Genomic DNA, 27,526 nt, shown 5'->3' on the forward strand with positions numbered 1-27,526 from the left:
ATTCCTCCAAACCTTCTGCCTCCATACTATCTCTCTTTCTCTGCCTTTCTCTTCTCTCTCACCCAGAGCCGTAGACCTCCAGGGCCCCCCACTCTCTGTGTGGGCCTGGGCTGAGCCCAGGGCCCAGGCAACCAGGGACGAAGTGGTAAATTCACACACATGCCCCTCTAGCCCCAAGCTTCCTGCTCTCCTGCAATTCCATTGGCCCCTGTGTTTGTAATTACCACTGTGAGCAAATGCACTCTCCCTCAGCTACAAATTGCTGATAAGCTGCTTTTCTAAAACACAGTCCACTACTACCAGTCATTAGCAACATGATCTCATACCGAATGCCCACCCTGGTGCCTGTGAAAACATGAACTCCAAATGAGCAAGACTTCATGATGTGGCTCTGTGTTTCAAAAAAAGGAATGGATTTTCTTCTACGGTCTGGTTGTGCTAGTGATATTAACCACTATGTGTCAAAGTTTTTGATTTTAATCTAATTTGAAAATGTATTATTTTTCAATTAAGTTTCACCAACATGTTGGCCACTGGTTTTACCAATAACTCTTTTGACCAGAATTTAGGTCCAGCTGAAGTCTCACTTTTTGTGTAAAGAAAAATAAACTCCAATGATATTGCATCTATTGTTTTTGCTTTTCCATTTCCATTCCAAAAGGCAATAAAAGTTTTTGACATATTTGTGTTAACAGCTATTAATGTCACCTTCCTGTCATATCAGTTATCGTAATTACAAGATTCCAAGTTGTGAATAGCGTTCACGTCAACTCCCAAGTAGTTAAAGCAACCGGGAAACAAAGACTTTTTCTGAAAGCTCCAATATATCTGTCTTATCGAAGTACCTGTAAATCTAGCAAACAGGGATGCCTCATGTCAGCAAAAGTCCCAAATGTAATGCATGTAGTGTTATGTCTGCACAGGTCAACTACTGTACAGTTTGTCCACCATTATAGAGAGGAAGGAAGTCTAGCTAGCATTAGCTTCTTGTGCTTCATTACAGGTAATCCTGTAATCTCAGTACTACAGGATTCAAATTACAACACAGAGTAATTTACAGTATATATATGGAGTCTCGGAGTAATGAAGTTTAAGTACTCAAATCACAGATGGAGCTGAGCAAAGGCTAACAACACCAGCCCTTGAGCCAGACAATTAATTGTTTGTCCCTTGAAATTAAATTGCTATTACTGTAGAAGCTATTTTTAGTCCCCATTCATACAGATATTGCACCAGTCACATCACCATCAATATTGTCAGTTTAAACCTATACACTGATTTTCATTCCAATTCAGAACAACAGACCAATAAAATCCCTTCAAATCACCTCCTACTACCATGCCAGTCAAAGATGAAGTCTTTCACTTACAGTAAAGGCATACTGCTGCTTGTGGCTTGTAAACAGAACTGACAAATTTGCCTAATCTACCCTAACAAGCGTGTCCTCTGAACTTTGCACAGGGCACCAACGGCAGCAACACCAAAGCTTCTAACCTGTAACAGTGACTAAAGAAGGGTGACTTAATGAAATAAATAATTCTCTTGCAAATAAGTAAATAAAATAATAAGTGACTCCTCTTTGTGTAATTTTTGTGTTGTCGTGTTGGCTATAAACAAATGGATGTCTGGGCTAATCATTAGTACTGGCTACTAGTGTGGGATGGACGCAAACATGTGATGTTGAAGGGCAAACACTGGCTGTATAATTATGCCTGACCGCAGCCTCTGAACCATTACTTTTCATTGCACTGTGTGAAGGTCCCACTACTTTCTGCAGTAGCAGTGGATGTTGGGATTGCCTATATATGGCTGAGATGGAGGATTGGAGGATTTGAAATCCAGAGAGCCTTCTAGTTATCTTCCTGTCATTCAGGTGCACCTGTCTCATTCCCCTCTGGATGGAAAATTGAGTTATTTGAGGTTTAGTGATCCACGTGGACAGTGTACTTTTGGTGGAATTCGTTTTGAATGACTGTAATGCTTCTGCATGCTTCAAAGTGCTGCTTGAAGCATCCAAAAGACCTGCTTTATCCACGTGCTGAAGCATGCCGTGGTAAGAAAACAGGTAGGGTTTCAAGTGTTTCCAAATTCTGTTCAGTTCCCTCTTCACACTATTTCTAACATTATGTTGATTGGTCAAGTGCTCTCTCTCTCTGAAACTCTCCCTGTAGTTCAAAAAGTTAGAAATGACGCAGCTGAAACAACTGCCCAATGTGGTCACACAAAAAAATATATGAACTATCTCACTTGAAGCATGCAAGCATGCATCAGCTTTTAAAAGGGATGGGTGGGAGAAGGTGAAAGGTGCAAGGGAGATGGAGCGAGGCGAGGGCCTGCATGTAAGGCCTCCAGGCCGAGGGATGCTGAGTACTCTTCACCCGGGCAAAGGTTCACTCCGATCATCTGGGCCAATCTGTTCCAGACGTGGTAAATGACACATTATTGGATCCAGACCTGACAAGGGCTTTGTGTATATTACATTACCAGACACCAGGCTCACTTAAGCTTCATTACCTACATCCCTCCTCCCCACCAAGAAAGAGAAAAAGGAGAGTGAGAGGGGAAGAGAAAGGGCAACGTAGATCTTACCCCAAGCCATGCACAGAGGGTGCTTTTTCCTCCAGGTCAGGCTGATTCTCTGCAGTCAGCTCACCATCACACAGCTCTCTTTCTCCCCTCTCTTTTCCTTGTCTTTCTTCTCCCTGCTTTCTGCGCTGGGAACCCGTTAAATATAACAACACCAGAGTCCACCCTGGAACACCCAAGACGATCCTGCCCGCAGGGATTTTTGGGGAGATATTAGAAACACACCAGAGAGGTCGCCCCACCCTCATCTCTTCCCACACTGATGGAACCAACGTAGTGAGCCGATTTGAGAATTACAAAGTAGCAGAAGGATGCAGAAGACGTTTTCAGTCAGGCTTGTTGGCAACGAAGTCAATCTTTTAGCCGTTGTGAGCAACTACAAGTAATTACTTACTCGAATGAGGCATGTTTATGACTAATTGGTGTACAAAACCATTACGTTTGCCCTCAAATTAAAGATTGACTGAATTACCACTCGGCTCTCAAACTGTGAAACTACTGTAGCAGCAACACTCAGAATAACATCTTAACTACAGCATGTTATGGTGGGAGGTTTCCTGTGGCTTGGATGCCTCACGGTGGGATATGTGCCATAAGCAGTTGGTGGATTTAGCTAAACCTTCCTTTATTTGGATGACATACGCACGAACACCCATACCACAAATTTCTGGCGGGGATCACGCGCTTAAGTTTCCATTCGTCGCTTCTTAAACTGCAGACAGGTGTGTGTCTGTGAAAGGGAGCATCTGCAGGAGAGTGCGTGTATGCATAAGTGCTGTTCAGGTATACATTCCCCAGTGCAGTATGCAGGCTCAGATTCCTTATTTAACATGTGGGCATCAGGCTACAATCTAAACATGCAATCCCAGACTGAGGCGATTCGTAATAAAATGATTTTGTGGCATAAGGCCACACCCGTTGCCCTAGTACCTCAAGCGTTGTCAAATAGATTACCCATGATGATTTACAGCCTATAGAAGGCTCTCTATAACATACAGGCCACCACACCCTCTTGACCTCCACCCACAGAGACTGTAATCACATAACAAATGGATCTATTTTCTGAGCAGCAAGAATTTAAATGGCAATCACCTTCCACGGTTTCTCGGTTGCATCACCTGCCAGGGTACAAGGACAGGGTTCGCTGCAACAAAAGTCGGACCAAAGATATATGTGCCTCCAGGAATGATAACTGAAACGTGCACTCTCAAGCATCAGTTAAGATATATGTGCCACAAGGCTTACTGTTACAGTAAGAGGCCCACAGCTGTAGCTTCCTCAGTAGCCAAAGAGAAGTCGAGAAACCACATTATGTACGGTTTGCCATATGTAACATGAAATAATAACAGCTGCATCATGTAGAACCTTAAAAGGGTTGATGTTTTTATTATTTTTTTGTGCTTACACCACTTTGGTTTACTTAGTTTTTTTTATGTGATAACTGGGTATTAGGGAGAATATAAAATAATAAAATACATTTAAAGAGCGTAGTACATGGAAACACTCACTTCTTGCCCACACATGCAATGAAGTCATACATACATTTTAGCATGGCATGCCTTTCAGCAGTGAAAAATACTTGGGAGTATATTTATCAACATCAACTTTGTCATTCGTCACTTTCTACGTGACATCACTTATTTCTGTATTCCTCCTTTTCTCATTCATCGCTCTGCTTTCATGTTTGTTTAAACTCTGTTCATTACAACCCACTGGTTGAAGGGGTCACTTTGATGCCAAGAATGGTGAATACACAATGGTAAGTTTGCATTTTTGTTAACATTATTGAAGAAAGAAATTTGGCAGACTAGGTTTTTTCTCTTACTATGACTTCAGAAAATCTGAGACATTGCAGTACTTTTTTTTTTTACAAGAATCTTCCTCAGCATTAATTATAGATTAGCAATTAATAATGAGACAATGTTTCCTAATAAAAAGTAAATACTTGAAAATTTATATTTTGTTGTTAACATTCATGTTTATGTCACCTTTACCTACATTACAGAAAAAGATGTGTGGCCATGTTTAAATGTAATGGCAGACTAGCATTACAAGTAAAAAATGTGTCTGTTATTCTGCCCTTCACACGTTTGCCGTGTCTGACATTTCGTGTGTGTGTGTGTGCGTGTGTGTATGTGTGTGTGTTTGTCTGTGTGTGTGGGGTTAGATGGTCATGGAAGGCAGCTTGAGCTACACTGTTCCAGCTCATTAGCTGTGATTAATCGGCATGTGAGCTTTCCCATGGTCCCCTTTGCCTGGTGGAGACAGAGCTCACCTTGGAGGGCACAAGGAGTCCAGGCTGCTACACCAACCACTGTTAACACTCTGCCACATGTAAGAATGACTTGTATACATTACGCTTTACTTGTCTCAGACATTTTTGTATTTGCTTATACTTGTACTGCTTTTACAGACATGTAGAATTTTCTTGTACGTTGGATATTTTACTTTTAATTGATCATTGTCACATATATTAAATTAGTTATTGTTATGTTTCTTAAATCAGATCTCACAGATTTATCCATTCTTTCCAAAACAGCCAAAATGTATGAGAATGTATGAGTTTAAATTAATGTATTTTACTACATTTAAATATTGTCTTGGAGATGAAAGTTTCATGTATTTAGTTAAAAATGATATGAGAATTAAATTTAATTATATTTTAGCAAAGAGTCATAACATTTATTTATGAGGAAAATACTGTATACTGTATATGCAAATATAATCTGTGCATGTCATGTTTTAAATGTCATTTTTAATTAATGTTCATATAATATTTACTCAAATCTGTGGATCAAGATACATATCAGATACAGGGTTGAACACAGTAATTAAATAATTTATCATCACCCTCAATCACGTTATGATTTTTACACTAGATGGACTCTGCCAAATTAATAAAAATAAATAGAAATATATGGTATTGCATATATATTGTAAGACTTTAACATTTGCTAATGAATAACTATGATAATTTTTATTTAATGAGCTGTATTTTTAGTACTTGCTTGAATGCAAATTCCAACTAAAATTGTAATAAAACATCTGCTAAATTTTCTGAAAGTTACTGCATATTAGACAAATATTTTAAAGAAAAAATATCAGCTATGTGACTTTCAATGCAGAGGCAACCTACCTGTGGAATTTTGTATCTAAATATCTGCCCCGTGTAAGCTCCACTGATAACAATTCCCGAAAGAGATTATAAAGCCAAAAATCCAGGTTCGTTCACACACAAATATACATTGATGTAGGTCTCCTCAATTAAGACATAATAAATTCAGTGAAGCCTTTGTTTTTTTCACTTATTGAGGAAATATGCCTTCTAATCCACTGATATAAGAACCATCTGTGTAAATTCATGCCCACAGAGGATGGACACTCTCTGGCTGCAGTGTACTGTATCTGCTGTGTGAGAAGACTGTGATGAACTTGCAGCGATTGGCTCAAGACTTTCAAAAGAGGATCTGTCTCATCTTCATTCTGCCCCTTCTGCTTCTTCTCCCTAAAATAAATAAGTCTTGTTTCTATTGGGTCCCTGGCCTCCCACACACACACTCACTGACGTAATGGGGTTATTTTACTCTCTCATGTGTAAGTGGGGGAGTCCCATGTTTAAAATATGAAGCGCTTACACTGTTATTTGTAAGACACACATATATACACAGAAAATAGATGATTGTCCTCAAATTCCACATAAAGAAGCAAAGCTAAAGAATAAGTCAGTGTGTTGGTAATATATTCTCCTTTTCATTGAAAGCTGCATTAATTTAACATGATTATTTCAATATAATGAAATATGCATTTATCATATGACAGTGATGTGTTAAAAGCAGGGAACACAGAAAACAACATTTATTCAAATAACAAATATATTTATCTCAGAATTAATATTGCATTTTTAAGAATCCAAGCAAACAATTTCCCTCTTTTAAAATCATTTTGATGTGAACTTTAAACCAGGGTCAACCATTTCTGCTAAATAAGGTCTACGTTTAAACTAAAAGCTGTTGCTGACCACACATGCCCAGAACGAGCACATGCTGAACCTTGTTTCACTTTTGTTTAAATCCGCTGTTCCGAGATAATTCAGACACAAATATGCTTAAAGCTGCAGAGGTTTCTTAATTTCCTGTGTGGGCCACACACAACTTCAGAGATCTTTTGGCTAAAGAAAGACAGCACTCTGAAACTAAGACACAGAATCTGCTGTCATTATTTTTACTGTAAAAATAGATTTCAGTGAAGGGCTTTGTCTCCCACTTATGAAAAGTTAACAAAATAATTAATGGATTAATTTAATACTTGTTCCTCTGCATGCCCTGCAGTTTTCTGATGAATATCATTTTCCCACAATCTCAGAACAGGAGAACGCCAAAAGTATAGATTTGTACACATATAAGTACTAAATGAATGATGTAAGTGGATATTTTATAGAAAAGTTCATTTTAGCATCCGATTATTAATGTCCTTTTTATGCGTTTTATTGTCAAAGTAGACTCACTGAAGAGTATCTGATGCTAAATCATCCGGTCATTTTTCAAAATTCAAGAAGAAAGACATGACAAGACAACCCTCATGCCGGCCATTATTGCCCTTATTTCTTTATGTTTTATCCTATGAAGATGTGAGTGAGTAGCTGGCACAATTTCCTTTTTCCTAGCACCTGGATGTGTCTGTATCAGGGTTCACATCTTCTGATTGCAGCCAATTAGTCAGCAATTCATCAGTGTACAGTCCTGGTCAACCCATCTCACAGGATGGACCCGCTTGCCCAGTAAATGCAAAGAACGTGCTGAGAAGAGAAAAGCAGAGCAGCAGGAGAAGGGGCCAAGAGCCTGGAATTAAACGGGGCCACCTGATCCACACCAGCAGAATCACAGCCAGCCAAACAGAGCGCTCATTGTCTGTGGCAGACACCACTGAGCTCTGCTCTTTGTCGCCCCCCCTCCCACCTCCAGACACACTGTCCTTCACTAAAGCTAGCTGCAAGGAAGACTTATAGAACCTGATGGGGGAAGACTGTCTATCTTCAAAGTATCTACTATTAAGGATTTAAGAAAAGTCAAGTGATTTTTGAGTTTATAATGGCTTTTAAAAGCTTCTATCAGTTGTTAAAGAAAAATAAAACCCTGTAACCATAGTTCAAAGGCTTACCTCAGCAGCAGCAGCAGTATATTCTTCTGGTTTGAAAAGTACAGATTTTAAATCCTCCTTTAATTCCTCCAGACAATGATGTCAACACACACACACATTAGATAAAGACATAATTACACAACTTTAGAAATACTAAGAGGCGCAGACACATACACCCCTACACACAAGCACATACACGCACACACACACACACACGGAGGGGAATGGGCATGAGCAGGCAGCAGCAACTGCTGAATAATTCAGAAGTGGAAATGCATGATTGATGTGGGACGTTTCATTTCCACACCTTTTAAAAGGTCTCTTTTAGCTCCGGCACCAAACAGGCCAAGTGGTCTCTGCAGTTCAAAGCCTGGCATGGATCTGGCCTTCCTAGTCGGGCTCTTTGGGACAAGAGTGGCTTTATTCTGTGGCAGGAGCACCAGTGGTGGTGGTTGGGATTCCACACCTGTGTTTGCTCCTTACCCAATAATTGAGAGCTGCATGCTATTTTGAGCCCCGAGCACAAAGTGCCTCACTCATGAGGAACTCGGGGTGAAGAATTTTGGCTCCCGGTTTGATGTGGCTGGAAAACCTGAAGGCCTGCGGATTAGCCCTGCAGGGTGCACATATATGCAAGAACATATGAGCTTGAAAGACAAACATAGTTGAAATGGAACATAGACATGTAGCTCAATTGTGGCTGATGCATTATTAGCATCTTTGACCTCTGACATTTAACCCTGTCTCCTAGAAAATACGTTGATATACGACTAATCTGTTTTGCCAAATACATTTTACAGAGAAAATAAGTGCTGTCTGAATTATGTTCAGTGGTAATGTTTTTTTGAGTAAGTGCTACTGTACATTTTTGTATCACTCTGGTTTTGTTGGGAGGAGGTTGGAGTGGATGGTGAACATACAAAGTGCAGGACTTTGACACAAGAGACAGGGGTTTGCATCTTGTAATTTAGGCGTTGTTCAGCTTGGGCAACAAAGCACTTAGGGAAGATTACGGTTTTATGTTAATGAAGTAAATGTGTCCTGTATTGTGCTTCAATTAAGTCACTTTTGACTTTTTCAGTATTCAACCAATACTACAGTCTTTCCCTAACCTTAACCAAGTGCTGTTAGATCCTAAACATTAATCATAAAAATATGAATTATGCTTTAGTTGCTATAAGTGAATATTGGATTGCATTATAATAAGTTGTCACTAAACATTTTGCAGATATGTTCTGCAAGAAGATTTTGTGACTTGGTAGATATGTTCATTAAAACATTTCCTCACTGATGGAAAAATACATTTCAGGTTGCATTATGTTTCTCTCAAAATGTATTTGCTGTTGCAAATTAATATTATACAGTCTATACAGTATTATAGTGTTATATAGGAGACGAGGTTGCATTATCACAATCTTTTTCTATGATTTTAATTCTATAAAATATATAGTACCAGTCAAAGTGTAAGAATAGTCAATATGTACAAATCCATTCTGCATTTTTAGCTACAATTCGTTGTTTCCTGTTTATAACGTTCTGAAAATAGAAGCAGACATTATTTTTCTATCACATCAAACATATTCCGGTGTGGTTTGGTTTTATTCCGTCACAAACAACCTATAAAATGCACTTGTCCACACATTCAAGAAGCATAAAAAAAGAAAAAAAGAAAAAAGAAAAAGAAAAAGAAAACCAAAAGTGCTGAATTACTGCATAGGCTTTGCCAATGCCATAAACCAAGGGAATATGAAAATTCATAGATGGGCTTAAGAAGCTGACTGAGTAAGGATAGACAAAATGGAAATGAGCAAAAAGAGCTGTGGGCCTTAGCCAATGCACTGTTACTGAGCTAAGTAAGTTTAGTGGAGGGTCAGTCCAAGTGCAAAGAGAACTCCAAGTCAAAACAAACACTCACTTTGGCTTCTGATGGGACGGTGCACTCACTTTTTCCCACAATTCTCTAGAACAGTTTAATTGATAGTCACACAAACTAGGTGGTCATGAAACTCATCACAACAAAATGTTCCAGATGTAATTTAATTTTCGTGAAATATCCATTTTCCCTGCCATATATGTGATGCATGTTATATATTTTCATAGAATGACAATGATAGATTTAGAGTTATGTTTCGTGTTTCATGAAAGCACTGCGCTGCCAGTTCATTATGATATTAATAGGGAGGGTCGAAAATGTCAAAACATTCCTCAGTTGTCAAGCAACCTTGCCCGAGTTAAACCTTTAAAAAAAAGAGAGATGTTGTTACCAACCAACAGAATCCAAATGGGACCCATTTTAACTGGCCGGCCAAGCTGGCTGGGTAATTTATTACTAAGAGACAGGAATTTTGACAAATCATTCAGCTCAGCAAACTTGGCTGTGGCAAAGTTCAGCAATTAGGCTCCTATGTAAAGAAGGTCTACTCCTCTGAATTGGGTGTGCTGGATTTATGTGTGCTCTTGAGCTAGTGGGCAGGTTCAAAGCCCTGCGTAGGGGAGCTGGAGGTTGACACATGGGGAATTTCACAAATATGGTGGAACACACACATTTCGCAGTAAATCTGACTAGAGAATAGTGGTCTTTTGGGGAAAGGAGGTGGTCAGTGAGGGGAGAGAGGTGGAGTGTTGAGTGAAGGCATAGCTAAATAATCAACCCGAGATGGGGGTCAACTGTTTTCAAGTCATCTGTGATATTAAAGAGGCAGATGAAAGGAGGAGAAAGCAGAATGACAGTGATTTTTCTCAGTCTGATTACAAAATAATAGAATTGCAAATAGCTTCTTCAAGTTTCAAAACTGCTTTAAAAATACAAACTGGTATGCAGCTCACACATGTTAAATTTTGACTTCCAGTCAGCCAAGCCTAAACCCTCTGTCAATATTTAGCTTTCCTTTAATGGGGTGATTTTATGCTACTGTCTGACCATGATGGCCAATGAGTAGCTGCTTGCTCAGTGTCACACTGAGTATACCTGAGAATAGCTCTGGGTAAACCATTACAGTCTGGTAGTTCATAAAGCATAAAGTCAAAGGGATTCACTACTTTAGGGTTGTAAGATTTTAAGATACACACTCAAATGTTTCTACATTTTACTAGAAAGGCCCTTTTGGTTTCCACATCAGCAAAACCATTTTATGCTATGTTATGATGAACTCAGATTGAAATGGTTCTAGATAGAAACTTTTTGCTGCAATAAACCCTTTGAAAATATGTGGTTAAGAAACCTTTTAAATATCATTTTTATGTTCATTCAAATCTTTAGGTTTCAAATGAATATAAGGAATATACTTGATGTTAAAGTTGATAACTATGAAAGTCAAAATCCAATCATTTCTGTGGAAACTTAAAATAATTTAGTGAATAATTAAATAAGGCAATGTCCAAAATAATGTCAAGGCTCAATTGTTCAATAAAATATGATTTAAAGGTGCAATAAGAAAGACTTTTACCATCCCACTGCACTAAATGGCCACAATATACAGTATCTGGAGATGTTTTATAGGGTTGTAAGATCAATACAAAGTGAGCCATCGAGTACTTTGCCAGGTGTTGATATTTTTGGCTTTCGTAGCTCACTTTCTGGCCTTTGTAAAACTCACACTACCACCTGCTCAAATTTCAACTGGGAATATCCCGAAGAAGAGCAGTTATTTGAATATCTGTCGAGTCCCAAGCCAATGTTTATTTTGTTCCTAATCCTTACGAAAAGCTACAAAGCGGAGAAATTGGTATTAAAGTTAGTGAAACTTTGGTCCAATTTAAGATACAAGTTTGACAATTGAGTAGCTCTAGAAAGAAAAACCTGTATCCCTTCCTTAAATGGATTTTTTAAACAATAAAAAAGTGAAAAAAAAGTACACACGTATATCATGAATAGCTATTAAAAATATATTAAAAAACTGACTCAAATGATACCACCCCAAAGAATACATTAAATGATCCTCGCATTCTTTTAACTTCCTCATTCATCATGTTTTTCTGTCCTTGTCAGTCACTTAAAGAATGTCTTTGTTTTCTGAAAATATCCAGTGCTGCCTCAGTGCAGACTTCAGAACTCACTTTATTCCAGCAAGTATTTATTTTGACTGAAGTGATATAATAGGTGGCAAAGCGAGAGCCTTTTGTAACAATTGCTTATAAATTAAAATATACCTCCATCAACTCCAGCTCCAATCCAGCAGATCAGCTCAGGTCATCTTTAGCTTTTCCAGCTCAAAGATGGAGAATTCTGTTGCCACAAACATCCTCCACATTTTATTCTCAAGCCAAAAACTAAATGACAAAGCAGAATTTGGAATTTCTGTCAGATCTCTATGTGTGGCTTCATTTTTGAGGTAAGTACAGACCACTGTTAAACTGTGTAAGACCAGGAAACTGACAATGTTGCAACTCTGTGACAGAGGAGTCATGTTTTGCTTACTGTGCATTTAACCCACAATGAATCTACTGCAGATCTGAGTCATGGGTTCATAATGTAGTGTATCCTCTAATGCATTCATTCACTCACACACAGTTAGACTATCTGCACCCTAGTGGACGTTAGTACACATGGCAAAGTCTAAAGATGACAAACTGAACTGGGATCATTCACTCACCCCCTCCATGCCACAGCGCTGAACTGTGAAGGATGCCTTGTATCCTTGTTACAGTGAGCAAATACCTCCAACTTTCACATTTTGATTAGAAGATGTCTAAAGTATTTCTGTATAAAGCGAAAGCATAAAATCTCAGAGTGGTTCAGTCGTGTATTTTGTCTTGTATTTAGAAGGTCCAACAAGCTGAAAGACAGAGTGAAGTAAGAACACAAGCAGGCAGGTGAAACACAGGTTCACTCTCTGGCTCATAGCTGTACAACCACGGAGGGTTTTATGTAGTGGACTGGAGTATTTTCAGAGAATGACCTCTTGTTAGCCCTCCTCCGCTAATGAAGACCAGACACTCGCATACACTGTGTGTATGAACATACCACACACACCCACACAACAAACAGATACAAATTGAGAAAACACATGTACACTGTTTATATTGACTACCATTCCAGCATTCATATTTTCTCTTTCATCCAAATTTTAATGACCTTTTCTCTTTTATTAAAATGGAAATCTGTAATAAGTAAAAGAACCAAATTGTTCCATTTCTTTATCGCTGATTGACATCTTAGAGTACACTTGATATTAACTTTGTTTCCAGTACATGGAAACATTTTAGAGTTTTTGTTCTAGACGGCAAATGTTTTGAGAAACTCCCCTGAAGCACAGGAAGAGATGTTTTTAATATTTCCTGCAACAGCAGCGTGTTTGGAATCAACTAAAGACCTGCAGTAACAGCTGCAGATGAAAGGACAAAGAAAATGACAGCACCTACAGACACTTAAATGTTAAAAATTGAAGGAAAACTACAACACAGTGGAAAAAACAACGTTAACATCTGCGTATTACCAAAATACAAACTGTTCATGGAGAGTAGATTTGTGATTCTGGTGATCTTAAGTGTCTGTTGTATTACTCAAATAAAAATTAATCTATAAATCTATCTATAAATTTATCAAGCTTAAATAAACTTAATGGTAAAACATTTGTAGATCTCCATACCAGAGTTTTTATTAGTTTTAATTTGCATATGACAGAAGCAGCCATATGGAGGACTCCATTCAGTGACGTTTATTAGCAGATAGTTGTTAGAGTCGGTTTACAATCATTAAAGCATCCACACATTAATTGTGTATTCCAGTTAAGTACCCAGACGGGGTGGGTGTGTACTAGTTGATGGTAATCACATCTCTGCTGCTGTTGATGAATGGCATCTGTCAGCACACTTTAAGGTCCGAGATGCTGCCAAAGGCTTCTGAAAAAAGGATAGAGGGAGGGTGATAGAGTTGGAGGAGATGAAGAAGAAGGGGGAGAATGAAGGAGACAGAGAAAATTGAAGGGGAAAGACCTCTGTCATCTTTAATAACACCATCACTTCCAATTTAAACATTGTTGAAAAAAATTTAGTTTCCCACCAATGTGTTCTGAAAGAGTAGACTTGGAAATTCAAGATAATAATTTATGTCAGAATGTTAAGTTTGCAAAAATTGCCTCCCATGTGAAACTGCCACTGGGGAGACGGAAACTAGAGCAGTTACAATCAGTTAAAGTTACAATCACCCCTTATACTCACTAATCTCAAATGTGAGTGAAATGTGAAATTAACTATAGCAGTATACTTACAGTATCTTAGCATGATTGTGTTTATTCAACGGAATTCTCTAAAAGCTTCTGGCCAAACAATCTGTGAAAAACAAGCATCTGTTTTCATCTCACTCTCAGCAGGGAGTGCCTTAAGCTGGAGTGTCTGTGTGAGTGTGTATGTGTGTGTGTGTGTGTGTGTGTGTGTGTGTATGGGTGGGTGGTGGTGGTGGAGGGGGGGGTTGCTGTCATTACCTTAACACCTTCTTTTTCTTTCTGTCCCCCCTCCCAATCTCCATCTATGCCCCCCCCCTCCCCCCCGAAGTGAACTTCAGAGAGGCACAGCATCATATCTCTGAAGTCAGATATACTCAATGCTATTTATGCAGTCTTCTTTGATACACTGTGGCTATCAGCAGTGTATCTGTGAAAGAAACTGGGCTTTGTGTATTGGGTGTGACGGGGGCTCTTTGCCAGCGACTCCACTGCTGATCTTCGTCATGCACAAAAAGCCAACGCTGCAGGGCTGCAATGTTTTGACACTGATTTGGTAATGGGCCACTTGATTGTGCCTGTAATTGCACTGTTCTATTGGAAATTCTGTGGGATTTTGACTCACTGGCACATACTGTAAAAATATAAAGATAATCTAATTTGAGATAGGATGGCATCCAAATGACATCTGGAGAAAAGTTCCTGGGAACTTTGATGAAAAAACGGAGATATGCCAAATTTCCTAATCATTTACATGTTTAAAAAAATGTGGACTCACCCACACACACACACACACACACATACACAAATCACAGCCTGGTCACTGCTATAATCTGTGGATTCAGAATGATGTCACATGTGTTTGTCCTACTCCTTTATCCCCTGCAGGTCATGAGCAGAGGGGTCAGGGCTGCAGGACACACACACACACTCAAGTCTGCTACAACTTTGCAGCCAATCTACAAATCATGGGAGTCGACGTCAGCCATCATTTAGTTGTCAGAGGTGGAAACAAAATAGATGAGAAATGAACTGTTGAGACTGGCTTGACCTTGTGGATGATTGCAGCCTAAATAGCTGGGACTGAAATTGGGCATTTTACACCCTGGCAGCTGCCCAAGACACAATTTGTCCCAGTATAGAGGACAACATGGCCTGAGTAGCATGCCACGTCAAATACCAATTTCCTGGGAACTGTAAAATCCTACTTCGTATAGAACCATGATGAAAAAAATACAGTGTTCATCAGAAAATTATGCTGGATCAGCAGTGAAAGTTCTGAGTGATTAATCACTCCGTCCCACACTGTCATTGTACAGTGTTTTATTGAAGGGTAGTGTGCAATATCCAGTACTTTTTCCAAGTATCTGTGTTAAACATTCTGTTTTTAGACTTGTTATACAAAACATATATACTGTTCTGAAAGGAGACCCAATTTCTGAAAATCTACATGAATCAAAAGTTTATTCGAAGTTTAAATTTATTATTGACACAGTTTCATTTGGTTGCAATACAGCAAATTTAGTTTAAAATTTTGAAAGACCCATTATATTTCTAACATACGGTATAAGACATGTGTCTTTTAATAAAATTGTGCTCTCTTTCCAAAAGGTTGCATGACATTATTTTGCATGAAAGGGAACAGTTACCACAGAGTATGATTTCTGGTGTCATAATAATAATAGCAGTCCTAATTGCACTTACAATCAATGCTTCTGGCACTGATGCTAAGGTATAATACAAAGTTCAGATGGTTAGCAGCTCTCTTCTCTGTGGCCAGTGTAGGTAACTCGTTTGTTACAGCTCATTTATAATATGTTGTATGATGTGGATACTAAACTAACAGTATGAACAAGGTGCTTGGAAGCAGGCAGCAACAAGCCACATTTTCCTGGAAAAGTTCAAGCTTGTCTTGCTGTGCCGCCATAAATACCTCTTACAGATATAGTTTGACATTTTGGGAAATTAGCTTATTTACTGTCTTGCTGAGAGTTGGATGAGAAGATCGATACCGCTGCCGTATCTGTTGATTACATATAAAGCTTCAGCCAGAATTTGGCTAGCTTAGCTTGCCTGACTAACAAAATCTGCCAACCGTACGAAAAAATGGAGTAAAAAAATGACAAGTTGTGGTTTTACTGGGGTGTTATGTGCTGGAACTATTTCTTAGCCAGAAGCAGTTCTCGGCAACCAGCAGCAACTCAAGGAGGTTACTACTCCAGGCCAAGAAATAGTTGAACACATAACCCCCTTTATAATGGTGAATTGACATTTTTACACTTCAGTTTATGCACAGATTAAAGAAACAAGATATAACATGTTAATTAGTGCTGGTAGGTGGATTTTGTTACATTTGGACAGGGACAGGCTAGCTGTTTCCCCTTGTTTCCATTCTTTTTGCTAAGCTAAGCTAACCAGCTGCTGATGGTTGCTTCTTATTTACAGAGCAGACATGTGAGTGGTATCAATCTTCTCATCTTACTCTTGCCAAGAAAGTGAATAAGCATATTTACCAAAGTATCTAACTATTCCTTTAAATTAAAACTTGTGAGGAAAAACAACTATATGGAAATGTATTTTGCCCAGTACTGTGCTGTATCATGGTTCCAACAATTTATACCAGTCCAGAAATTATATCAGCCACAGGTATTTGGAGCCGCTACTGTAAAGTATACTGTATGTGGCCCTTACCTCAGTTATTTTGTTAGTTTAGGAGCTTAATCCAGAGGTGCACCTCAGCAGCATCTGCCTGGGACTGGTGGGTTTAAGACTGAGCAGGGATCACTTATAATGGAATCCAATCCTTAGCTGTCTGTTTGAGAGGGCTGGAACTAATCGATCAGAGGGGAGCATCTGTGAAAGAGATGTTCAGAGAGGCAGCTTTGACTGCGCTGGAGCCAGAAGGGCTACTGTCTGATGCCCCGGTTCTGGCATTACAGCGCAGCATTACCACTCGATACGCCAGTCAAGCTGGCTTTGATGCAAAATATGGCGAGATGTGAAATGGTGAAGCTGACACATTTCTATCCTGACTTCTAATTTTGTCATCTGTGCTGTCTTAGGAATTATCATCTCTTTCCTTCTATCTCTAATCCTCTGTCGATGTCCCTCTCCTTTTCGCTCTCTGCATATTTTATATCAGTTTCTGCGTTAAGTCCTTCCCCTCTGAACTCAATCCCCAGTCTGGCCCTCTGCTTGAGCCCCTCAGCTGCTGGTCTGCTCTCACACTAACCCCCTTGTTTATATCGGGGACGCAATTAAGTCGAAGCCAAGTAGAGGAGTCCCAGAGAGAGAGGCAAGAGTGCAAGCTTGTGAGTCAGATTTCAACTTCTACACTCACACACTCCACCCTCCCCTATTTCACTCATTTTCTCTTTCCCTCCATCCCTTTTGCTCTGTCGCTTTTTGTTTTCTCTCTTTCTCACTTTGAACATGCAAAAAAAATGCTATTTGATTGTCTTGAAAAGAAAAGAATATTGTTTAATTGATGCCTGCTAATGTCAGTGCTTGTTGGATTTATTTTGTGCAAGTGGAAAAGGTTCACTGGGAAAGAAATATGTAGCTTGAGATAGCCTGATGTACAGCTGAAAACGGCTAAAGCAAGACATTACCTCATCTCTGTGTGATTTAATTTCAAATGCAGAAGATTTATTGATTCAAGCATAACTAATGCAACTTTGTGCAACCAAATATCAATTTTATGCTTTCATCAATGCAGAATTTTATGCCCATTTGTGTGTCAAAAACATTGATTCTTAGTCCTTGTTTCATTGTCTACTGTTGACTGCTATTTCTTGTTTTTCCTTTTTGTCAAGGAGGAACTGCTTTGAATTTGAGTTCACGTTCTCCACATGTGTGGTCCATCGGCCCAGGGGACCTATCCCAGAATCCCAGATACACGTGTGCAGGCAGAAGCAGTAGTGCAATTCAGAATAGGTAAACAGTGCTCTTACTAGCCACTGGTCACACTCCTCATCTAAACAATGCCAAGTTAACTACTTTGCAGGGGAATATAGCAAAAACACACAAATATGACCATGTTAGTTCATCTTGAGAAAATCATTTGGAGCATACATTTGAAACACTTACCCAGACATTAAGTCAGGACATGTATTTCTTTAAGGTTAGGCTATAAATTACAGTATACATGAAATATGCAACACATCCTCATAATTAAATGACCACATACTGTAGGTCGTTTGTACCATGCACTCCAGAACGACCCATGGGAATGTTTTCTAATATGCTGCCTCATTTTCAAAACCATTACAAATCACTGTTAAAAAATGATTGTTTAATGGTGTGACAGCGCTGTGGTTAAGGTCTGGTTAGGTTTAGGCACAAAAACCACTTGGTTAGGGGAAGATCATGTTTTGGGTTAAAATGATCACTTGAAACATGGGTTAGGGTTAGAGAGGTTGTGGGTTAAAGTTACTACTTCCTTAAAGTTAGGCAACCTTCTTCGTCATGGCAACAGTAAACACAATGACAATCATAGTTACGGTTTTTAAAAAACTGTCTCAACTCGCGGTTTGAAACGTGACACTTGTGGTTGGAAACAGGAAGCGAACAGTGGTCCCCTGCAGCTAAGTCCACTTTTTGCCATCTATCTATCCAGCCATCCAACTCGTGACTTCCTAATATGGAAATTTGTCACCTTATGTAAACGTCATCTGAACCACGTCATTTCTGTGGGTCATAATTACTACAGCCGCTAGATGGCTTCTGTCACTCTAACGTAACTATCGGTTGTTTTTGGCAAATTAATTTATGACCTATACTGTTGTTTTTCTTGGGAGGACGGGCTGTAAATATGTTATAGAGCATCATTCCTTACTGGTTGAATTTAGTGTAAAGCATCTTGATTGCCCCTACTTGAACATTCCTTCACAGCAGTGCAAGTGTGCCTCACTTTCACGGGGGAGATGCAGGAGAAACTCCAGGGATGTGTGCAGCGTTGACGGACAGGGGGATAAACAGAGGGATTGTCCCTGACCTCCCAACACCAGTCTGGAGGAAGACGAATAGCCCCCCAATGGGCCCTGAGCAGATAAAATACACCCTACCGTCTTCAACACCAGGTGTGACAGCCATCAGGGGTGGCCTATCAGCAGGAGGTACAGAGAAGGGGAGGTAAGGGTGAGGGGGCACATTAGGAACATATCAGCAATTACTCTGTGGGTTTATTTTTCTTCCTGCTTTAACGCCTGGATACCAAGTTACATTCATCCTGGGTGTTGATTGTATCTTAAGGTCTAAGTGAGAACACTTTGCGGAGTCATTTGTCGATTATCTGATAATACACTGAAACATGTTAATGTTATGTTATAGTAACAATTTAAAAGCCCCTCAGTTTGTTTATTTGTCAGAGCTGAGTTTTTCTTCAGTGCATTTCGTGGCCTTGGTTTTTTCAGCTTTAGTGCTTATCTGGGAAGTTCAGTTCCATCTTGCTGTTGCAAATCAACTTCTTTATGTAATGGAATTCACAGGGTCGAGGACATGTTTACCTCTTTTTCCAGGCCCATTAGGCACCAAGCGGCTATATCATATCTGACACAAGAGAATGGCCTCAATCTGTTTAAGCCATGATCTTTGACTGCATGGGCCCCACATCTTCAGACTGGCCTCTGCACGCAGAGATATGAAGAAGGATGATAGTCATTTATATGTCCTGAACTTTAAACATTAAATGTGTTATGGGTGCAGACATCCCACAAGACCAGATGAATAAATGGGATAAGTTGTGTGGAGTTTGAGCTATGGACCAGGACAAAGATTTTTCAGGCACTCATGTGACCACAAAAGTTACTGGAAAATAGCTCCACAGAGGTGAAATTTAGTCTATAAAGTGACATTTTTTCTCATGAAACAGCATATGCTAATTCTGTCAAAATAGTATTTTTCGCATTCTGAAGTGTCAAACTGATCTGCAAAAATAAAAGAAAGAGGCTGTTTGCAAGAGGAGCTCGTGTGAAAAGGGAAGCCCAGACCTCTAATTTCCTGTGTGAGCATTTGCTGTAGAACGGGAAGGCCAGACCGCTTTGCGGCTATCAGAAATCAGCCCAATAGTCCCCCGAGCCACCCCTGCCCTCGCGATACCCTCTCTCAACCCCCCCTTTCCTCTCAGCCCAGGCCCCAGGGCCACTGTGGGTTAACCTCGCTCAGCCGTGACCAGAAAACAGAGTGATATCTTACTCATCTAATCCCCCCTCAGTCATCATGCAATAAAGTATGCCTTGCAACCCTTGACCTCACAAGTCAGAACAACCCCCCCCACCCTCCAGCAACACCACCCTACCAACCCTTACCAAGGGACCTATAAAGAAGGGGAACGCCAGATAGGTTGGAACCACAATTAACAGCCACAGACACATTGTCATTGCCAAGGTAGAATGAGCTTGGAACTCAGGCAAAAAATTTAACATATAAACTTTTCATTTGTTATGACAGAAAGCTACAGGCTTGAGTAGTTTTTAAATGCAAGGCAATAGTTTTCACCATTGTAAATTCCCATTAGAATGTTTTTTTAATGATGCCCTCAATGTTCAACAACATAGAAACACTGGATTGTTTAATGATACAATAGAGACTATAGCTATAGGCATTGCAGTTAGGAACAAAGCACTGCTGTATAGTTATTGAATTTCACTAAAATTGGCTACAAACCCAAAAGTGAAGTGATTTACATTGCTGAATGTATTTTCAAGTTTCTATGAAGCATAATTTTTAACAATCTCCCGCTGTTAGCAGCACACACAAAAGAATTTTATGCTTGGTGATTGGATGTTTCTTATCTAAATCCCTTTTGGGAGTTGAAGTTAACTTCTCTCTTTATGTTTGTGTTTACCTTTTGGTTATTTATATAAAGCAACCAGAATGGTCTAGTGCAGCTACTCTACTTTTGTACTCATGATTCAACAAGTAGAGTTTCATCCAAGCCTTAGAAGTGCCCTAACCACCAGTCACTCAGTAAAGTCTATGCAAAGAATTAAAGTGGCTTTTGCTTCTGGATACCCAAAATAACTTTTCCCACATCGCTACTCTATTAAATATCTATCACTGCTCTCTCTCTGTCCAATTAACCTGTGAGCACATGGATCTCTGACATGTCCCCCTGCATTCTTTACTAGAAGACCCCCCACTCCCCAGCATCTGTCCATTCAGATGCTTTGGACAGATGCAGAAACATACAGCAGATACATCTGCTGTAGTCCCACCTCTATCCCCGCCTCTACACATTTTATTAGGAATATCAGAGAGAGAGAGAGAGAGACTTTCTGACAGTGAGGAGCACAGAGGGCATGATGAGTGCAATATGACCATATGATAATTACAAGAAAGACATGGACACATGTGGAGATCTTTGAATGTGTTGTGTCTGTGTGTGTATCTGGCAGTGTGCCTTGGAGGCTCATGCACTCCAACTTTGGTTGGCTTGTGTGTGCACATGTTGATATAAAGTGCATGCATATGTGCATGTGTGTGTGCAGACAGAGAGAGAGAGAGTCTAAAGCTGCTCAAAGGGGTTCAGGGCTCCCTTGCTCCAGCACATCTGGGCTTTATATCAGGCCTTTAATTAATCCTGAGTGAAGGCCAGGCAGTGACAGGCTGACTGGGCAGGCTCCAGTCCAGGACAGGGCCTGATTTATTACAACTGAGCTCCAACCAGCATTGATTTATTTCAGACTGAGGAGAGGGGAGAGTAGAGGGGGTGTGTTTAAGAGGATTGGGGGGTGGACAACAGGAACACCACTGTTAGACTGGAAGGGGAAAGACACTAAGGTTAAAGGGATGTCAGAGTAACTGAGAAAGGTGAGTCACAGGCTGGGAGCGAAGACAGGGGAGGTAGTGGCTTTGTAATGCCTTGCTTTAAAGGAAGACTTTGCATATCACCAGAGGCTAGTTTTACTGTTAGTAAGCAGTCAAGCAGTCAAGAGCCAGAGAGAGGAATGATAAATGTGACGGAGGAAGAGGGAGGGGTTATGAAAGTTGAAAACCTCTCTCCATCAGGTGGGTTATGTTCCCTCCCAGGCATGTGCTGTCAGTCAGAGGGACTCCTCTTGCCTTATCTCCCCACATAGGGGGACTGTAAATCCTCCTCTACTCATTTGACTTAATCATGACAGTCATCTGAACTCAGCAAAACACAGGAAGGCATATCCCTTCCCCCTTCTCACCTCCCCCAGGCCTCTATGCTGGACGGCAGGAGGAGTATGTAAAAAGGATGTTCTTTTTATTATCTAACACATGCATCAAGTAGCCACAAATGGTCCACAGTGTTGTGGAATGTGATAGGCTATGTGTGTGTCTTTGTGTGTGTGTGTGTGTGTGTGTGTCTGTGTGTGTGTGTGTGTGTGTGTGTGTGTGTGTGTGTGTGTGTGTGTGTGTGTGTGTGTGTGTGTTTGTCTCTGTGTTTGTGTGTATGTATATTGCTGACTCAGTTCTTGTCGCATCCTCATGTGTTGTGGAAAAGATGCCAAGTGTGGCAAGCTTTTTATGAGCCTCCGTCCCCATGTGCCCTCAACATGCTTCCTTCTGATAAGGACTTTATGACAGTCTGTGCTCAACTTTTACACCGTTAGACAGTTGACAAATCAAAGATCTTGCTTTGAAGGTATGAGAAAAATTCACCAAGGCAAACTTATTTTTTTATCCTCCTTATTGTACACCAAACAAACCTACAGTGTGCTTACACAAAGCATATTTATGCTCATGTACCTCTTCAAAGGAAAGTTCAGCTTTAAGAACTCCCATGTATGATCTCCATCCAAATCTTTGTTGTCATTTATTTCTGTGATAACTGTTGATACAGTAAGAAATTTAATAAAAAGTCAGTAGGGTGTAAAACCATTATTCTCATAATAAAGTTATTCTTTTTTTCTTTTTCTTAATCCAGTAATGACAATATATTAATTGGCTTAATTTATTTTATTTTAAGTTATGGCACCAATTTTAAGAGATAAAGTTCTCACTTTCTGACTGAATCCTCTTGTGTCTATTCAAGCATCTTTGGCTTCGACTGGTGAATGATACTGAATCCAGCAGTCTGATGTGATTAATGGGCCTTTTTAGAACTATCGTCTAGACGTCAATTCCCAAAATACCTTGGGACGCAAGGACACATCATTGTTGTTACAGGGCTGCCACCCCCAACCCTTCCCACTCCCCATTTCAGCATTTGTTTTCTCTATTCCTGTGTCAATAAATAAGTGGAAATTTTGGCACAGTCTTTTGACCAAATTTTGTTATTGACTACTCTATCAACTAATTTATGAGCAACTGGTGTCTTTTAAACTTTATAGTTTACAGAATGGCTTACATTATGAAGCTGATTCTCTGTAGAAGTCTGCCAAGAGGTGCTTTCAACATGCAGTGTCCTCTGTAAATGTATGAGCAATTTACTGTTCAGACATTGGGTGTGAATAAAAGTAAAATGCTTAACTTATGCTTAACTTTTAAATGCTTAACTTCAACTTATTTTGCGTGTTCCTTATTAACCATACTGTATGTACAAATGACACTGAGAGTGGATTGTGTAAAAAGTGCAAGTGTAAAAAAATTGATACAGTTGATTTTTTTTCTTTCTTTCTTTTTTTGGCATATTTTTAATATAAAGAATTAAAGGTACTCTGTGGAGTTTCTGAAAATTTATAACACTATGGAGCAAAGTTTTTATGAGCAGTTTTGTTTGTATCGAGCACATGGAGAATTGAGACACGCTACACATTCCTGCTGTTGGTTTCATGCTATTCTACCAATTGCCTGTTGGCGGCAGTAGCATGCAAAATCAACAACAAAGGCAAAGAAAAGGCATTGAAGAAGAAGACGAGAGAAGACGAGACGCAAGCTATTTATATGGCAAACTATAACAAATTCAGATTTGCGAATGTTTGAGTGTCTGAAGGAAGGAAATACATTCAACACATTTGTTAAACTTAAAGAATTCACACAATGCATCTTGGTAACACTGAATGTAAACATAACTTTCTTTGCAAGAAAACTCCACAGGGCAACTTTAAAAAGGTCAGAAATTTTTTGTGTCTGTTTAATTCATTTCAAACTCTGTTTACACTCTTGAAAATAGAGTACAAAAGTATACTTTAGCCTAACCATGCTCAGTGATGACTTGACAAGTCTAGAACTGGTATGGTCATGAGAAATTTGGTGACCAAAAACACATAAACAACATTATACTCTGACATCCTAATAGTCCCAACACCTGATAATTGGTGAATGTAGAAGGTAGCAGTGCATTTGTGTGAGTTGTATGTTTTTAAAAAAGGAAAATTGTTGCCTGAGCGAACAACAGAATCTGCTTTCAGATTTTATGTGTGAAAGCCTCTAAAGGGTCTAAATCAGCTGGCTAGAAGCTGGTTGGAGAGTGAACTAAGGATTCATGGGAAACAGGAAATACCCTCACTGCAGAGACCAGACATGTTACTGCCAAAATCTTTCAGTTTCTGCAGCAGCGCTACAATAAAGTCATTATATCTGACTGGTTAAAGATATAGCCTTCAGTGTCAGAATCTGAAGAGGTCACAAATGAAAGAAGAAACTACAACCCAGTGACCACAACCTGAATTGCTGCATTATAAATTTGGTCTAGAAGCCAGCAGGGTTCATGTTGTCCCGAATCTTCCCGCCAGCACTTCACGGTTGCCAGAGGGGAAACAGAGCAACAGAGTTTAAGCTCTTGCCAAGAGTGGAATGAGCCTGGGCTGTTTGTGAGGTCGAGACTGGGGCTTTTGAGTACCGCAGACTCATATCTCCCTCCCTATCCCTTCCTTCACATAGGCCAGAGACGGCCACTTTCAGTGTGCCCATGGGAAATGGGGAATTCAGCCTGCCACCCCTAAGAACATATTTTTAAGCAAGACTTCTTTTCATAGACATATAATCTCTAATATTGCAAGGAATGTGCTTTTTATAAATAGAAAATGCCAAAAGAGAGAGAGAGGTTTTTTTAAGTTTAATCTTGTGCTCAAATCCTTGTTTAGATTGTGGGGTTTGTGACATTAAAGACAGAAGGACTCAGAATACCAGCAGCAAACCGAGACTTAAGAGATCCTTAGGGGAAATTTTAAGGATCCATTTTTAAAGACACCCAATAAAATGTATCATGACACCCTGGCAGTGTTAGAGCAAATATTGTGGGACTGCTTGGACTCACAAACCTATATTCATTACTCCATTAATCATGAAATTGACCATTTGTGAAACCCCGCCCCCAAACAGCGACTGCCCAATCATAGCGTAGCAACCTGCCTGTCAAGCTGGACATTCATTCCCTATGTTTTACCGTCTCCAAAACAAAAAAACAAAAGCATTTTTTCTGCTAAAGCGTAAGCTGCAAATTTTAGCATGTCTGGCTAAATAAGTTTCTATCTAGCATTATAGTACGTGGCCTAATCCAGCATCACTTCCAAGACTTAGGAGCATTTCATACTACATTACTTTTGTGGGGTTACAGATTACAATTAAAAAAGACACGTTCATCACTAGCATGTCTTGTTATTTTCCCATGTGGAGCCAGTCCTGGATGCTGGTTTAAGTTAATATGAGTGGCTCCTACTGTTTATTGGATTTGGGGAAGTTTAGACAGCAGCAACCACAGCCAACTTTACCCGAGATAGTGTTTCCCCAACCACACTGGGTAGTCCTCCTCCTTTTCTTACGTAATGTTGTAAAAGTTAAAAGATACTGTTTAGAAAGTACAAAAACTATGAAACAACATTAAAGCATAAATCCAACCTCTGTCTTGTTTGTCTAAATTGTTTGTCACATCCAAACCATCCAAGTGTTATGGTAGAACAAATAACATTTTAATTGTATTTTGTTTCTAATACCAATTAACTTCTAAATTGATCATAAGCTGGTGAAGATACTGCCTTCTTGCTTGGGACATGTAGCTTTAGCCTCATTATAGGCCTACTATGTACAGGCTTTTACATGGTTCTCATTTTAAATAACAATATTAAAAAGTCAACTGTTTTTAACCAACGCACATAGTTTTGGCATTAGCATTTGTTTACACTTACTGGTAAGTGTAAACAAATCTGAGAGTCATCATTGAGTCATCAGTGAAAGTCATCATTTCAGCCGACAATATTCACAGCAGACATTTTGCCATGTCAAAGCAGGAACAGCACAGGTGCAACTAAAAACATGAATTAAGGCTGAATCCCATTTAGTTTTTGAGCCATTGTCAATGTCATCATTTACACCTGTAATGTTCCTGATAGTTAGAAGGTCTTCTACTACGGGGATGGGACAGGACTTAGAAAATGGTCAATTGTGGACTTTGTCAGACTAAATGTAAAATCTTATTAACACGGCACATTTAATCTTTATTATCATTGTCATCAATCTTCTTCATCATCTACACTGTTACTATCTTTATCAGCATCATCATCTCTACCATCATTATAATAATCCTCACTGTCATCACCGTTGTCATTAGCACACTCCTGGTGTCTGGTGTTCATTCAGTAACAGGCTACACAAATAGTTGGTCTGTTCTCCTCAAATTTGCCTGGATCATATTTCTGTTTAGGTCATTTTAACATGCTTGAGGAATCGTGTAAATCACATTTAAAAGGCATATACGCCTCATTATACCACTGAAACTCTAATTCAGCAAAGTGCACTAGAGAATATTCAGACCTCATTTGTGGTGTAAACATGTCTTTACTTATCCAGATTAACTCTGCAGATCAAATTACCCTTTCTTCCCCAACGTCCCTCAACAGTGCAGTTAAAGAAACCAACCCGGTATCCCAAAGCAACTGGTGGCCATACAATATTTTCTCTTAATTAGATGTGTTTTAAGTCATTACAATCTATTTCATTCCGTGCTCATGTTACCGCAGTTAAGCATTTTCTTGTGTATGTTACAGTGAAGTGCGCTTGGCCTGCTTGCTGGATGTCTAGTGAAGCCCAAGGCCACAAGCAACGAGACCTGTCCATCAGTGGCAGTTATTAGGGGAGACCACCGGTGAACCAGGGCCATTTGGTGGGCCTAATAACAACGTGAATGGGAGAGCTGAGGGACAGGAAGTGCAGCCAGACAGGCCGGTGCTGAGAAAAGCACTTTCAGCGAGGGAGGCCTCCTTGGAAAAAACAATGACAAGGCCTATATCAGCCTGAAACACTCCCATGGCTTACTTCCAGATGACAACTCAGTGCTATCACTTGATGCTTTTTCTTAAAGATTGAAACAGTAATGGTGGAAAAGTCTCAGAAAATAATCACAACTCCTGTAAAATAAAATATCCTCTCATTTCACAATGATGAACAGGTAATCATGAAAACAACTGCAACTACAAGGACGACTAACGGATTATACTGTATCTGTCGTCCTCTCTTGTAATCCAGGTGCTTGGTTGGAACCAAAGCCACTTTGACAGTAAAGATTTGAGACCCCACGTGTTTTAACTGCCCATCAACATGGGAGGCTTTCATTTTACAGCCTGGGGTTTATTGCACGACAGCTTAAACGTAGCTCAGGTTTCACGCAGGACTGTTTCACTGTTCTGCCTCTCTCCTCTCCTGACTGAAGTGTAAATGGGAAAAGAGGCATCTTGGCTCAGGGAACCAGTGTGATCCAAGAGATGACATTTTAAGTGATCTTTGACCTGCAAACT

The 27,526-nt window shown here is 39.7% G+C and overlaps 1 long non-coding RNA gene across 1 annotated transcript; it reads left to right on the forward strand.

The window, feature by feature from the left end:
* The first annotated feature begins 17,704 nt into the window (after positions 1–17,704).
* Positions 17,705–27,516, forward strand: LOC121909173. Its single transcript, XR_006099376.1, has 3 exons — positions 17,705–17,819; positions 18,777–19,016; positions 26,780–27,516. It is a non-coding gene; the product is annotated as an uncharacterized LOC121909173 (long non-coding RNA).
* The last annotated feature ends 10 nt before the right edge of the window (positions 27,517–27,526 follow it).

The sequence above is a fragment of the Thunnus maccoyii genome, chromosome 12, assembly GCF_910596095.1.
Source record: "Thunnus maccoyii chromosome 12, fThuMac1.1, whole genome shotgun sequence".
Classification (NCBI taxonomy): domain Eukaryota; kingdom Metazoa; phylum Chordata; class Actinopteri; order Scombriformes; family Scombridae; genus Thunnus; species Thunnus maccoyii.